The 16,651-nt window shown below is 40.9% G+C and overlaps 1 protein-coding gene and 1 long non-coding RNA gene across 16 annotated transcripts in view; one reads left to right on the top strand and one right to left on the bottom strand.

Moving 5' to 3' along the window:
* The window catches only part of MBNL2 (muscleblind like splicing regulator 2), a 173,766-nt gene that overhangs the window by 145,689 nt on the left and 11,426 nt on the right, over nt 1-16,651 (bottom strand). The window lies entirely within an intron of this gene.
* LOC134732642 (uncharacterized) lies at nt 4,981-14,889 on the top strand. Its single transcript, XR_010115987.1, has 4 exons — nt 4,981-5,217; nt 7,522-7,661; nt 10,752-10,953; nt 14,556-14,889. It is a non-coding gene; the product is annotated as an uncharacterized lncRNA (long non-coding RNA).

Below are 16,651 nucleotides of genomic sequence, written 5' to 3'. Positions count from 1 at the left end.
AAAAAGAGCTGAGAAAGAAGAACCAACCAGACTTCCATGTCCTGGGCTAAGCCAGCAAAAAGCTTTGCTAAGCTGGAACCTCGTAGCAATCACGAAGACAAAGGAAGATTTCTAAAATTACTTAGCCTCCTGCCCAAAAAAGAGTTAACTACAAACAAATCAATTGGCTTCCAACTTCTGTTTTGCAGCATAAAACAGCAAAAGCCAATAGAAATATGTCTACAGAACTTTGAGGGGGGAAACCTAATACTCAAAACAATACACCCAATCGCATTTTATTTCCAACATGAAAATGGAAAACCTTCTCAGATATGCAAAGGGTAAAGAAAATTCAGCAGCTCCTAAAGCTCCCACTTGTAGGGATATATCCTAAAGGAAAAAATTAGGCATGGGATTAAATATTTATGTATCAGCATGTTAATCACAGCACAATTTATGAAAATAAGCAATTAGAACCAATGTAAATGTTAAACAACAGGAAATGCTAAAATAAATAATGATGTCTTCATTTCATCAGACATTAAGCAGCTCTTCAAAACCATGTTTTCTAGCAATGGAGAATGTCAGGCTCCAGTGTTTACCATAGGATATTAAATGTTATAAGTTTTTCCTTGAGGAAGCAAGTATTTTATCATCAGAAAATAACATAAAACTAAAAACATTCTAAGACAAAAATTCTAAAAATGCCCCCTGGGCTTTTATGCTTGCGAACATGTCATTTCCATCTTCAAAACTGAACAATAGGTCAAATGTCACCACCATCTAGGGACAATCATTCATAAACAGTGCAAACACTTTTCAGACTGAACATCTTAAAATGCAAGCAAGTTGAGAAATAGGGAATTCACATTATCTCACTAAGTCTGGACACATTTTCGTTATCGTGAACCTTGCCCATTACGACAATATAGTAGGTATATCAGATATCACAGTCTGCTGTCCAAATTGTGTAGCAGAAATTATGTGTTTTTAAAAACTAAGTATCAAGGTAAAATATAGTTTAATATTTAAACAACTTGACATTAATTTGAATAATTTCAACTCACAATAAGTGGGGCTGGGGGTGGCCACTTTTAAGAAAAGAGATTAAATAAAAGAATGGAGTGACAATGGCTTGCAAATTGTAGCTTTCTAATAATAGTAAAATTTGCATAACATTTTCCATAGACTTGGCATGAAAATGTTAAATTATAACTGCTTATTATTGCTTCTAATAATAAAACATAACTAATAGAAAATTAACCTTTAAGGCACCACTTATGACAGTTTGAACATTACATTTAGGATTTTGTTCCACCTTTTCTTTATCTGATTTTATAGGATTTTAGAAGAAAGAGATGATTCTAAAAAAAAAGTTATCTTGATTTTATTATTCTTAATGGTAATCATAAATACAAGATTTCTTTCTCTTTGTGCTTTAAATGGTTATAGGTGTTACGCTAGAGCTTTGTCCCTTTGGAGACCCATAGCACATGTTTTGGGAATGGTTGGCTCAGGTCTGGGGTGAAATATGAGACTGTGGTATCAGGGACTTATAATCACTGTCTCCTGCATTAACCAACTAAGCTATTCACCCATGTACAAGAGCCTCAACCATGACTATGAAATATGGGGCAGGGAGCAGTGGCTCACACCAGTAATCCCAGCACTTTGCGGGGCTGAAGCAGCAGATACCTGAGGTCAGGAGTTCGAGACCAGCCTGGCCAACATGGTGAAACCCCATCTCAACTAAAAATACAAAATACAAAAATACAAAAATTAACTGGGTGTGGTGGCACACACCTATAGTCCCAGCTACTTGGGAGGCTGAGGCAGAAGAATCGCTTGAACCCAGGAGGTGGAGGCTGTAGTAAGCCGAGATCGCACCACTGCACTCCAGCCTGGGTGACAGAGAAAGACTCCATCTTAAAAAAAAAAAAAAAAAAAAAAAACATATATATATATACTATATATATACACATATATATATATATACACACACACATATGTATACACACATATACACACACATACATCACACACATATATGTATACACACACATATATATGTATGTATACACACACACACACATATATATATAATGAAAAGTGAATTGCTATGCAAAGAATAAATAATTACATGCTAAATCCAGATAATAAATATGGAAAGGAGTATTTGCCAAGAAATATCATTTCTAATGCAGCATTAAAACACTAAACCAGAACAAGTTTTTCTGATGAAAACTTTAGAACATGTGATAAAGGGTTTGTCATATACGCTTTGAGACTGAAAAGGTAACTGGGGAGAAAGTGTTGAGTAGTAAATGTTTTCTAGATTTGGGTAGACCTATATTTCGGGATGAAATTCACAGGTAGAGCAATTAATTGGCTTGCAGATTCAAATATTAACTGCTTATGAAGCTATTTGAAGTAAAATGATGTAACTGAACTAGAATGTGATTTAAAATAGGAATAAATGATATTGCTAATTAACCACTCTGCTTTCTTTTAGCTGTTTAATGAATGAACTAAAGAAAATCTTAGAGTTCTAAACAATTTTTTTATAAGTAACACCGCTACCTCAATAACCATGACACTTTACACTGGAATATTCTAATGCTCCAAGTTCTATCATTAACTTCAATCAATAAACAAGAGAAACAGGTATGAGAGAAATGAAGCCATCCCTAAGAGCACAAAGAAGACCTATGTCAGGGTTCATGTTCTCCTGTCCTAGAACTTACAGCATATCTCTTCTCCTATCCCACTTTTAAGGGGAATCAAAGGGTAACTTGGAATTTTAAAAATCAGGGTGGCATACCATTTTAAAGGAAAAAAAACCCAGTGCCCTGTTGGTTTTTATACTATTACCATAAAGCCAGGCTTTAAGTGCTTTTTCTTCCAAATATTCTTGAAAATAAAGAAACAAATAAAACATATTGCAGTTTTTAATCAATCAACTTCGTAAAGAAACATGCTAGACAATCTCGAAGCTCTTTTCATGTGTTAGTTAAAATTTTTAATACAATTATTATCTTTAATATTATCAGCTGGCATTTACATAGAATTGTGTATGGTGAATAAAGTGTTTCCAGCATGCATTATCTCATTAAATTTCACGGATAGACAATAGGTACTCAAAGAATTGGTTTCGAGACTGTCAGCCTTCACAATAAGAAAGAATTCCAATTACTAGTTTCATTATTTAGGCTACTTAACACTTTCTTCCAAAGATTACCTTTATCAATCTCACTGTGACCCCATAAGTGATTCAGATTCATGATTGCCTTTGTGCTATTTACAGAACAGCAATAAGTATATTAAGAAAATCTACTGGCTTGGCGATAAAGCTGACTGTAACCAGCTCATAAAGCCGATATCCATGTCCTTCAGCAGGAAGGAGAAAGCCCATCTGGAGGAGCCTGTCTTGTAGTGTGGTTTGGTACAATGCATCTTTTTTTCTTTACAGGGTCAAAAATTCAGCAAGAGAAATTAATAAAATGCCTCTTCAGGGTAGGGTGGAAGGGAATCTCTCTGCCACAAATCCCACTGCCTCCTCCTACCCAAAGACAGAGACTGAGAATTTTAGAAACAGAAGTTTATTCGCAGTGGTTAACTAAAAGCAGACTTCCTCTGGATTAGAAGTTCAATTTACACACGTATAAAATGTCAGGATGCAAAAAACCAAACACCGCATGTTCTCACTCATAGGTGGGAATTGAACAATGAGAACTCATCGACACAGGAAGGGGAACATCACGCCCCGGGGACTGTTGTGGGGTGGGGGGAGGGGGGAGGGACAGCATTAGGAGATACATCTAATGCTAAATGACGAGTTAATGGGTGCAGGAAATCAACATGGCACATGGATACATATGTAACAAACCTGCACATTGTGCACATGTACCCTAAAACCCTAAAGTATAATAAAAAAAAAAAAAAAGTCAGGATGATATTCGGGTTTCTTACACGCACTGCTGACTTTATTGTATACGTTAACAGTCTTTATCCTCATGTAAAATTTTCACTTTTTTAGGTTTTAAATAATTTTCTAACATAAAGAGTAGTCATTCACATTTTCTTTTTGAAATAAAAAGGCAAAGTAGTTTGCAATAAATGTTTGAAGTTCAATAGGGATTCACCCACATAAATACGTGTGTGTGTGTGTGTGTGTGTGTGTGTGGGTGTGAAATAACAGTAGCCGTTATTAACGGCTTTCAAAAATGCTAAAGTTCTTAAATTCATATTAGTCAATCCAAAAAACTTCACTACAAGAGTCCCGTTTATAAGTTGGGACAAGTGGCATGCATTTAAATTCTGAATTCCAAACAGAAATTTCAGCCAACTTTGGAGGCTAGTTCCAATTTAAGTTCCACAATGAACAAACAGTCCCTTTCTAAACCTCACATTTCTTATCTATAAAATGTAGTAATACCATATATCTCTTAGGTAGCTGGGAGCATTAAATTAGGGAGAAAAACATTCTGAAAGTAAATCAAAGTGCCTGAAACATAGTAGGTGCTTTAAAGGTACTAGTTCCCTTCCTTTGTCCTGCTCATCATCTGTTATTTAACTTCAAAATAATGGAAAATTGTGCTGCTGCGTGGACTTGGCTCTGAATTTCAGATTTGTTTCAGTGGAAGGAACTAAGTATTTTCTTTCAAAAAGTGCAATAATAATTACATGCAAAATTAAAAGGAAATATTAAAATACCATTTCGATGGACTCAATCCAACGTAACAGCCCTTCCTCCTGCCTAAATATCAAATTCAGGAGAAAGAAGAGTTGTTAAATAATTTTATTCCTCCAACTTAGTAAAAATAAAAATGCATTTTACATGGCTACCTTTAGTAAACTCAATTTCCTTACTTAGGGTCTAAGTGAATTAAGATAGTGAAATGGCTACCACCCTGGTAGAAAGAACCTTCAACTTCAGGCTTGTGGTGACATCTAGAAACATTGTTACCAGCAACATAAAAGTTATTACGCTTTCGTAGGGAGAAGACTGGGGATGACTTTTGTGAGAATCCTAACTTTGTAACCATTTGGAATAGCCTAGGATATGCCAAGGGTAGCAAATGAATAGTATCGGTTTCTCTCTCCCCCCTATCCTGTCCATGGCAGGTATCACTAAGTGATCCCAGCACTCTTTCCCTGGGAGATTAGACTTGGCACCCAAAAACTTCTTCAGGCAAGTTTTGAGGCAGGCAGCCACCACCAACTGATCAGAATTCCTTTGTGAGTTGAAACCGTTTATAGACTAGGCTAAAGTTTACTTTTGAACTATTTATTAACAGAAGGGCAGAGAGGGTGTGCTTGTTGAAGAAATTAAGTCTTAACCTAATCCTAACGGGAATATTTACCCTACTTCTGAGACCAAACTTCTCAGGAGTTTTATTACTATTTATTTAGATAAAATACCTGTAATCTTACTTATAAATCATTCTTATCTCTTTATTAATAAGAACTTCTTAATGGTCATTATTAGATAAAATACTCTTGGCCAGCTCAAATTGCTGTGTGTCATTATAATGAATAAAACTGTACATCTTTATGAATAGTCTATAATTTAAGCTCTTCAGTAATTAGATTAAAATGCAGTTTTATTATATTTCAATTTCATTTTGTATAGTAGTGGATAAATGTAAGCCCATCGCAGTGCAGACCTGGTGTATCTCTCACCCAGATAAGCCCCTGTTTTTATGGGCAGTGTAAAGATGTACCCAGAACTGATTTCTTCAAAACAAGCACCCTGAAACAAATGTCTGATTCTTTGACCAATGTGCACCAGCAGCAAAACAAACAGGCCATTATATTTGTGGCAAAGAATGAGATTACAAAGTCAATGAAGAACAAGGCACATTATCTAGTCGTTGGTCTACATTGTAAAACAAAAGCACAAAAGTGCTGTTCATACATGAAAAAAGTCAAAGTTTCATGGTTCTCAGTGAAGTTCAATGGTTAAGGGATTCATACTGACTATAAGTTGACTTGTCTCTATTTGTTTCCCGATTTCTCTTAGCAGATGACAGGCTTTCCTTGGCTTTTCTGATCTTGATCTATTCAGCAGTGTTAACGAGACACTGGCCTGGTTTCCTGTCTGCATCCGTCAATTTGTTGCTTTCAAAATTACAGCTTGTGTTTATTCAGGACAGCTACAAAAGTCATCATGTTTGAAATGCATGAAAACTTAAATTCATTGAAAATATTTCACTAGCAGGTTTCTTAACATTTTTATCGTTGGCGTGTGATAATATTTGAAATTAAATATGACTAAAGAATCACATTGGAATTTTACAAGCATTTCTATGACCTAATCCTGTAAATTAGCCTTTGAACTATGAGGACTTTGAAACCACCATTATTCATTGTTACATGAGAAGAATCTGATTTTTATTTAGTCATTTTTAGCCAGAAGAGAGGTTAAAATACTGTCTGTACTATGATCAAGAACGAGGGTGTGGTTTTTTTTTTTCCCCTTGCCTTTCTGATGCTGTGAAAGACAAAAGTATAGGGAGAACATGTAGGAGTCCACAGAGAAGTTTCCCTCTACCTTTTTTTTCCTGCCACTTCTGATGAAAATGATAACAAAATGAGATCCATGCCAGAGGATAAAATTCTCAGTTACCCAGCCCTAGCCAGGATGAGCAAAATAGTCTTCTTTCTCTGCATCCACATAATGCTATTTGCTGGAAAATTTAGCTCTTAATTCGTTTGTTGTTTTTTTCCCCCTCTAAGGGTGGGGAGGAAAGAAGAAAAAGAGAAAAGAAAAAGAAACTGTTAAATGCTCAATTGCCTATTAGTTTTAGTTTATAGATGCAGCTTGATAAGCCTTAGAAGCAACTAATTAGAAGGAACATGCTAATTAGAAGACTGACGTGCTTCTCCACTTTCGTTGATTTCTGGCATTTGGGGCATCCTCCAAGACCCAGTTCAAATCCCTTGTTGGAAAATCATGACCAGCCCTGTCCCCTACCCCTACTACCCCAGCCAGCCAGTCCTGCCCTCCCTGACCCTTGTGCCCCCTTTCCATTTATCCTCACCTCCTTGAGGCTGACCTTGTTGCTGCTGTATCTGGCTAATGCATCTTTGTAGCCCAACCCCTAGTACAGCATCTGACACACGCTGGCTACTCACTTAGGGTTTGTTGACTGACTAAATAAATGAACTGTCAAGAGCAGCCCACAAGGCAATCTAAGAACTTTGATTTTTCATCCTCCAGGGTAAATTGAAAATGCATCTACCTAAACTGCAGTGGAACTTGATATGTTCAAGGGACATTGTCTTTTGATCAACTCTCTCTCCCACATCCACTCTCTGTGCCTGCCACTGGCCACCGCTGCAGATAGTCACTTGGGCAGTGGGGGGTATATGGGAGGGGTTGGCTGCGTTGGTGACACTCTGAGTTCATGCCCAAGCTTTGGGGCTTCAGGCTGATAGAGGGCAAGGAGACGCTTGCACAGGAGAGCATGCGCTCAGCGGAGGGGAGGGACTGCCACGCGCGGAGCCCTGCTCAGTCGGCTTTCATTTTCCTTCCACCAGCACCACTTTCAGAGGATGATGTCATTGGACAACGACTCCATAATACATGCCAGTTACAGTAGCATCCCCACAGATTCAAGCTAAACTGTTCTCAAACTGTCAATCAAGCAACGTACAGGAGGAAAAAAGAAAAGGAACAAGTAAGTCCTGCTTATTCCAAGCTCTTTTAATGTCTCTTAGGTACCCTCATCACCAACCCCGGGGGCTCCCGGGACCCAGGAAGTCCTCATTCTGCTATGTCAACTGCAATGTATGCTCCTCTTCTAGACCCTGCATTTCTCGGGGACTGGGGATGTTTCTGTGTTCCACATGGGGCCGAGGACAAGTCTCAGGCACCAGGCTGTGCCCTGCAAAATCACAAGTTCAGGGTCAGGATTATATTTTGGGTAGAAGATGGCAGGTAACAGGATTGTTGATGCCTCTATTGTCTAGCTGAGGGGACTGAATGTAAAACCCCTCTGAGCAGATCCAGGGACCTCATCTCAGTTGGCCTGACCTGCACCGGGGAGTCAATAGGATCCTGGTAGCAAGGTGACCCTGCAAGGCACGGGCTGTGTCTCAGTTGCCTGATGCATGCAGCCCAAGGAATGGGGGAGCCTTGGCTATGAAGAGAGCAACATATTTGAGCCAAGTGCCCGCTCCCTCCCTTTCCTAGATCTAAACACCCTAAAGCACAAAGAAGAACATTGCCTTTTGGGTTCCAAAGACACATTTTGTAATTGAAGTTTCTGGAGGTCTAGGAGTGTGTTGGGGGTGGGCAGTGGTGTTGTCAAAATCCTACCCGTTTCATCGCAGCTAGCCCAGGGTTGAGGGAGACACCTTCTCCGAGTTGTGGGAACATGGGCCTAGCCTTTCCTTGTTGCTTCAGAAGGCATCGGAAGTGTCCTCAATCAGGCAATTTCCTCTCGGAGGAACCCCATGTGTGCACACAATAAGAGCTCATTTCCTCCTATTGGCTTTTGTTTGAGCGGTTTCCTTTTATGTGGGATGTATGCCACTCTCCTGCACAGTTATCTTAATTCAGGCATCCTTCTAAGCTCAACACAAGGCCCACTCCAACTGGAGTCAGACCCAACTCGCCTAACTCCGATGGCCCTTCCCTCCCTCCTTAAATGAAGCAGCAAGTATCCGGGGCCCAAGTGAAATGGGGTTGGTCTCAGGGTTCTCCAATGGCTTTTGGGGTGCATGCCTGTGTTGCACACGTGTGTGTGTGTGCAATGTTTATGCATATGTGTGTCTTAACTGCTCAATTCCATTGCTACCAATTATGATTGTTTTATCTGGTTACCTAGCATCAGGATACTAGGCACACAGTTGGATTTTAATCAGTGCTCTGAATGAAAGGAGTAAGACTTTTGAAAATGATTCACAATGGATTTCAAGATCTGTAGATATACTTTGATTTGGAAAATATCGAAAACCTTTCTCAACTGAAAACTGAAATGGAGACTTAGATTTCAGAGTAGCATACATTTTTCTTTGCACTCCCTCCTGTTTTGAATTTTTTTTCATGTTTCTGTTCTTATTTCTCCCTGTGGGCTGACCAAATGGACTCCGTACCACACTTCTTTCCTCTTGGTTGTGTGTGACCCAAATCTTATGACCCAGAGCTCCAGCACACACCTAACTTGTGAAAGTATCTCTGCTGCTGATGGGTTCTCAGTGGGGAAAAAAAAAGGACATGTGATATTGAGTCTTCCAACACAGGCAACTGGGTCAGCACATCCAGGAAGGAAAGGGACTTCAGTTCCAGGAAACACCTTGAACCAATCCTTACATATTCATGCTCTGAGCAACAAAGAGGCTAATCTTTCCTGAGGGACCAGAAGGCTAGAATGGAATGGCAGATATAATGGGAGTGTTTCTTGGACCCAGAGGAAATTCATTCATTCATTCAGTCAGTCATTCATTTCCAAAAGTTTTAAGCTCAGGAGTTTGGCCCCTGTGTGAGCCTGTTACCATCTGCTTGAACAACCTAAAAACAGCCCGAGTGAGGACAGAAGCAATTTTATCTGTGCCAAAACAGCTCAAGGCATGGCCTATCACGGAGCTCGTTCAAGTGCTTCATTTTCACACATGCACTACATGAAACTTTCCAAATGCAGCCCAGCCCTCCTGTTTTTAAAAGCAGCTACATTTCAATCATCCTAGAAATACTATGATTCCTTTAGTCTGGGTAACATGCTCCAGTGTTTTACCATCTCCTTCAAATGTAAACATTCCCAGAAGTCTTTTGTAGAATAAAAAGCCTTCTTGCATTTTGCTAAAAGAACAACGGGATCTTTGTGAGGGATATCAAGCCTTTAAGAATTTGCAGAAATAGTCATGTCAAAGCCCCCTGCTCTTTCTAGAATTGCTTAGAGGGTCTAAAGCATTCGTTGGTGATTATTCTCTAATAGCTTTATGTTCACCCCAGAGAACTATATTTATTATGTATTTAGTGTGTATTTTGTGCAGCATAGAAAGTACTTTCTTGTGTAATTAAGTTACATGAGGTGATCTCATTTAATCCCAAGCATCGCCCAAAGAAGGGGAATTATTACCCCCATTTTAAAGATAAGAAAACAGATTCAAATCGATGTCAAAATCTGCCTGAAGTTGTGCAGCTAGTCTGTGGCAGAGCCAGGATTTGGGTGCAGGATTTGAATGGTCTCCTAACCCCTGTGCCAGGAGGTCTGTGAATAATTTGTGTCAACATCACTGTGTATTCTAGCAATAAATGTGGGTTCCTAGGCCCCACCTCAGACTCCCCGAGTCAGAATCATGGGAGCTGGGGCCTAGGATTCAGAAGTCTGGGGTGGGGCCCAGGAATCTGTCCTTCTAACAAGCTTCCCAAGAGTATGTGTATCTAACAAAACCAACCTTTGGAGTAACTTGGGAGAGCTTTTGAAATGGGTACGGAAAGAAAATACAGCTTCTTCTCCTGGGTTTGGAGTTGGGTGGAGAGGTGAATATAGTCCAGAAATACAACCTTGTCCCAGTGGCTACAAATCTTATTCTGGCTTTGTCTGTGGATGTGCTTGTGTTTTATTAAGTTTTCGAGTGGCCCTCAAGGGCAAAGAAATAGGTCAATCCATTTTGTCAGACGTGCTGTACATTTTGTGCAGCCACACATAAACAGAAGTATCTGTCCTACAGCAATCAAGCAACTAAAACTTATTTTAAGAGTTAGGACGCTCCAGAGAACTCACACTTCATGCGTCTCACCCTTAGTTTCTCTCTGTCCACAGCCTTCATCAGCCAAACTTCTTCTTTGAAGTTTAAATGCAAAAAGATCCCCGGTTGAAGGGACTGGAGCGTAGCTGGCCTCTCTTCAGCACTAAAGCACAACTTCATAGAGATGCATATGTTCCCAGGGGAAAAATGCATTCATTTTTCATCACTGTATAAACTTCTGGGTATATTTGTATAGATGACGGACTATGGATTTCTGTGAGTATGACTCATAGCTAATAATTATCTAGAGAAATGCCTGCCTCAATACTAAAACACTTCAGCCATTCACAAGTATTCCACAAACATTATTTATTGAGCATCTACTACTTATCAGACATTGGCTCAAGTTTAAAATGCATGGAGATTACTATAAGGAGACATTAAAATATTCCATATGAGATATCTATATTGGCAGGTTGTTATTTAGGAGAAGAGTTATCTAGGCACATGAATTAGCCTTTGCTGATACCCTGTAGTAAGAAGGGAAAAGCTAAAGAAAATAATAAACTTACAATAGTACAAAAAACATTTGTATAGCACTTTAGAAAGAAGCAGCAGTCTCTGTATTGCAGTTATGCCTGTGGTGATACAGAGATTGTCTTTGATTAGCAGTGGGGCTGGATGTAGCATCTTGACCCCTCCCTGCTACAGTTATTTTGAGTAGAGCAGAATTCATTTCAAGGCAAAGGCCTCTGGAAGCCTCCTTGGAGAAGTTTTTAGACCTCACCTTACCACCTTCCTTCACATTTATCTGTTGTTTTTCACCTTTCCTGGTAGAGCAGAATCATACTTAAGCCTGTCGATTTTCAAAAACCATTTTTTCCCAGTGGCCTCAGCTCATGAATCCCCAGCAGGCAGCCTCTATGAGCCAAAAGTTGCCCCAGGTGCCACCAGGCAGCCCAGCACATCTTGCCCTCCAACTTAAACTTGCTTACTTTATCCCTGCCTCTTCTCTGCTCACCGCCATCTCTCCTTTGGCTGTGCTACCTGTCTCCCACTCCCTACCTAATCGTTTTCACTTTCCACTTCCCTGGTGCCTTGCAGTTCAGCAGCCCACGCAGCACTCTTCCAAAATGGGACTTTCCCAAAGGTCAGAGGTGTTGTCTTAGCTTCTGCACCTCATAGGACTGGGCCCGGTCTTCATCTTTATTGAACTTTCTTTAGGATCTGCCACCATTTCCCATTCTCACCTGGTTTCAGGAAGCCTTAATCTATGACACAGTGAATAGCATGATCCTTTGTCACAGATCCAAGGGCACTGAGAGAGGTTATGAGGCCCATACGCCTGTTCCAAGGTGCCCTCACCTTGGATGAAATGCTCTTCACTTTGGATTTTTGTGCCAGTGGAAGTGTGCCTAGGAAATTCCCTTCGATGTAAGGCTTTCCCAAGCCTGTGTCGTCTACCATTTTCTAGATTACACTTGTTTTCTTTGCTATCTCAATTCCTCTATGATTTCAAACATTAGTCTTAAGTGGATGAATTCCAAATATACATTGGGCTCTGCACGCTACAGAAGCCTAGACCCATACTTCTCAGAGGACATTCCGACTTCAAACTCTTAATGATCAGAGCCAATTTCATTGTCTTCCCCCATCCTCCTGTGTGTTTATGCCACTGGCATCACTGATTTTTCTGTTTTCTGAGCTGATCGTGTCCAGGTCGGCTTTGACTCCCTCCCTTTCCCTTGGCTCCAATCAATCCTGCCCATGCTCTCCATAAGTTGCTCCTGGCCTCAGCACAGCACCTCATTCTCATTGCTGCCATCCCAGCCTATGCCTTCATGACCTGCCTGAGCATCTGCAATTCTCAGGTCTAAACTCTGCTCACGGAATTGTCTCTCTAAAGCATTGTCTGACCCCTCATTTACCTGCTCAAAAATATTTGGTGGCTCTCTGCTGCATTCTGAATAAAGTTTGAAATACATAGGGTGGCATTCAAAGTCATTCACAATTTAGTCCATGCCAAGTACACCCTAGACTGCACTTCATGCTCCAGAAAAACCTGCATGGGTGCTTTTCAGGTGCACACAATGTGATTTTATCTATCCTTCAAGGCCATGTCAGATGTTTTCTCCTCCAGGAAGCCTTCCCTGACTGCCTTACTTGGATGGCAGTAATCTCACAGGCACCTTATACCTCCCTTGTGGCATAATACCTTCACCATGGTGATTTATTTACACATCTTACCTGTCACGGTAGAGTATAAATTCCATGAGGGGAAAGGAAATGGGAAAGACTTAAGAAATAATTTTCTCCTCATCCACTATCTTTCATACATTTCTTTTTCCCGCAAACTTTTCTATAGCCAATGAAAGCTTCATTAAGGAGAACACATTTGCCCTGGCAGAGCAGGTCCTTAAATTAACAATGCCACCAGCTCCTTCCCACTGACAAAGGGCCCCTCACCATGCACAAGGCAATTCTGGTCCATTGTTTTACCAAATCTTCACAAAAATCCTGAGAGGTGGGCACAAGAAACCAGAGGTCCAATGAATTTGGTAACTCGTGCTTCCTACGGGACCCCAGGATTCAAATCTGTGTTGATGACCCACAAGCTTTGGATTCCTGCCATCCTTAGCCATCCTTATTTATTTTTTGAGATCTGCAATCCCTTGACTTAAACAGACTAACAGGCTAATCTAGCACTACGCCGCCAGAAAAGGGCAAAGGGCTTTGTCATCTGCTGTCCCCACACTCTTCCTTCCTTCCACTTGTCTTGATTGCCAAATAGAAAAAAAAAAAAAAAAAAAGTCCCTTAAGCAAAGCTTTCATGCATTTGAATAAAATAAAAATAGGGAGAAACAAGGAGATGTTTTGTATATAATGACAAAGTAACTCTTATTATTACTGTCAGCATCATTATTATTTAGCACTGATCATTTCCTTTCAAGTTTCTAATTTAGAGCATTAACTTCCGTCTGGTCCAGGGTAGAATGATAAGCTGGCTGTCATGACCCTTCATGGTTCTGATTATAGGTGGGAACAGAGACCACTGCTGGAAGCCCAGAAGGTTCCAGAAGAGAGAAATGAATAAAAAGTGGAGGTCCGAGTGGGAACAGAATAAAAATATAGGACTATCTTCCCACAGGCTTTCTGTTTATCTTATAATACACAGTACAAGGTAGCCAGCTACATTTTAAAAACTTTATTAAAGACAAAAAAAAAAAGACCATATATCCTGTATCCAACCCACTGGATTTTCACAAACTGAACACATCTGTACGTCTCACACCCAGATGAAGAAATAAAATATTAGCAGAGCCCCAGGAGCACCCCCTCCAACCTTTCAGATACCACCCCCATCCCCAAGGGAAAGCATGCCCCTAGGACTACCTAGCTGGCTGTATTTTAAATTAACCCCTTCGTTCTGGCCAGGACAGCCTGTGCTCTTCTGAGAGAAACCTTTTCTGGCAGCAACTGTCACTTCAAAGCAGGGGGAAAATAAAGTGTGTGTGAGGGAGTAATTTTGTGTGTAGGAGAAAAGTGTTTCTAATTTTCAGTCCTGAAAATGTGAGGGGAAGAAGGAATAAGTGAAGAAAAAGAGGGAAATAAGTCAGTAAATGCAGTCCTCGCTCTGCCTCCACCATTAGGAGCTGGAAGGCTTCCAACAACATGCCATTTTGAGCAAGGAAGCAAACACAATCGCCCTTCTCCACCCTCCCCAGCCTCCGCCAGGGCAGGTCAGCTCCAACGCCCATCACCGTCAAATTTGCGGATAGGCTGACGGTTATTATTTAACGGCAACATGTTCACTAGAAGGCTGATAGTGTATTGAACATATGGTTTTAATTTTTTTTTTTTTTTCTGTTTGTAACCAGGGAGCAAGATGGGGAGCATCAGAAAGCTAACTCGCGGATTTGCTGGGTTCTCCCAACTGTAACGGGAACCTCACTCCCAGGCCGATGCCCCTTTAGCGTCTGCAGCTCTGGGCCCCAGGGAGGAAGGAGCCACAGAGGGTTCGGACAACAGCACTGACTGATGCCAGAGCAGGACTCCATTCTGTTAACCTGACAAAGCGCACAGGCTGCACCGGCATGTTTTTCTTCCACTTTCTACACTAATTTATCAAACTGGAAGGAAGAGATCAGAACATCAAATAAAAATCCACAGCCGCAGAGCAATTAACTCAAGACCTAACATGTACCTGGATAAGGGGACTCACAAGAATTCCAGTATCTACAAGGTTTTAAATGGCAATGTTTTCTAACTTTGTATCTTGGGTTATTGGTCGTCAATGTTTCCAAAAATAATCACTCCTCTCAGTTACATTTTCTGGTCAATTATTTAATGAGGTCTGTGTTATACAACATAAATTTCACCCTGAGGGGGGAAAACTCATGCTCTTGAGTGGTCAGCTAGAAAGCTGGCAATTTTTGTTAAAAAGGCAAATTTTTAGCCTGGCAAATTGTGCTGGCTGGGTTTATAGGGCATTAATAAAACTAATACTAGTACAGAGGAAAAAAAAAAGGCAGAGTTTGTGATAGACTAGGGGCCTGGAGATCTCTAGGTTAAATATCAACTCAAGTCTGAAAGCTTCAGATCAACTCTAGGCCTTCTCTACACGAAAACGTGGCCACCTCGTACAGAAATGGTTCAACACCCCTCCTCACTCTTTCTTTGTTTGCTCCGCATGTCCCTAAGTAGGCCTGGGTGGAACTGAGGGAGAAAATCCTTCCTGGTTTCTCCTTCTCCGAGGAAGGAGGGCAGGTTAGTGCAGCCTGCTGTTGACTGGAGCTGGGATTAATTAGTTCCTCCAGTGACCTTGGCACCTACTGATGGCGAAGTGTGTCTCTAAGCTGCTGAGAGCCACAGAGAAACTCAGGAGGACTGAGCGCTACTGCTAAAATGATCGTTGAGCCAAAAAACATAAACGATGACGAAAGAAAACCAAAAATGTGTACCTTATCTGTAAACACTGCCTGAGTGTGTTATTCAAATGGTTGATGTGAAGAAATACTTCAATCTATCTCTGCATGTATGTTTATTTAAATCTCGATTGATCAGTCTATTGTCCTTGTGGGTAATTTTGCAAGCCAGTGTCCTGTACCTTGCCAGGGATTTCTGGAGGAGGCTGTTACCTGTGGTTGGGACTGAAAACAATTTTAAAGCATCCCACCATGCAGCTGTGGAAGATCACCTGTCCTGCCACACTTTACCTTCATCTATTCACTACCCCCCCCCCCGCCCCCGACCGTCGCCCCGCTGTGCTCAGGCCTGAACGGAGCTGAGAAAAGTTAAAGAGCCCCACCTCTTTCTCTTATCATAGCTGCTTCAAGGTTCAATTTGAGTCAACAATGGATCAACACTGCCAGAGAAGCTCGGTGTCTTGGGTTGCATAAATAAAGGTATTCTATCATGAATTAGGGAGGTGCCATACTGGTCCTGTCAGAGGAATTCTGACATCTTCAAATACGTGAAGGGGCTCACCTCCTAAAGAGACACTTGATTCGCTTAGGGTTACTCCAAAGGCCTGAACAAGGATGAAGAGTGCAGGTTACAGAGTCCCATTTCATTTCAGCATGAGGAAGAATTTTCTAACAAAATGCTATGGCTTGTATGCGCCACGGGGTCATGATTGTCCGGTCAATAAAGAAAGATACACAATAGCTGGAAACAGCTTGTCAGGGCCGGGGAAGAGGGTAGACAGGAATTCCGCTAGATAATCCTTCAGATGCCTTCCCACTTGGGATTTCCTTCTAATTTCCACCTTATATTTGTGTTTTTTGTCAGTTGGGTGGATTTCCAAGGAGTGGCGTGGTGGGGCTGTCAGAATCCTGTGTAATGTGAAAAAGTTCTTTCATCGACTCTAATGTGTCTTCCCACAGCAAACCACCGTTCTGGTACTTGAGTACCCAGGAGAACAAAGAAGCAGCTAGAGTAGCACGCATTGTGGGAAGTAAGTAGTTAAAAGTAC

Source organism: Symphalangus syndactylus, chromosome 15 (genome assembly GCF_028878055.3).
Source record: "Symphalangus syndactylus isolate Jambi chromosome 15, NHGRI_mSymSyn1-v2.1_pri, whole genome shotgun sequence".
NCBI classification, from domain to species: domain Eukaryota; kingdom Metazoa; phylum Chordata; class Mammalia; order Primates; family Hylobatidae; genus Symphalangus; species Symphalangus syndactylus.
This window is presented reverse-complemented; position numbering and strand designations above follow the sequence as displayed.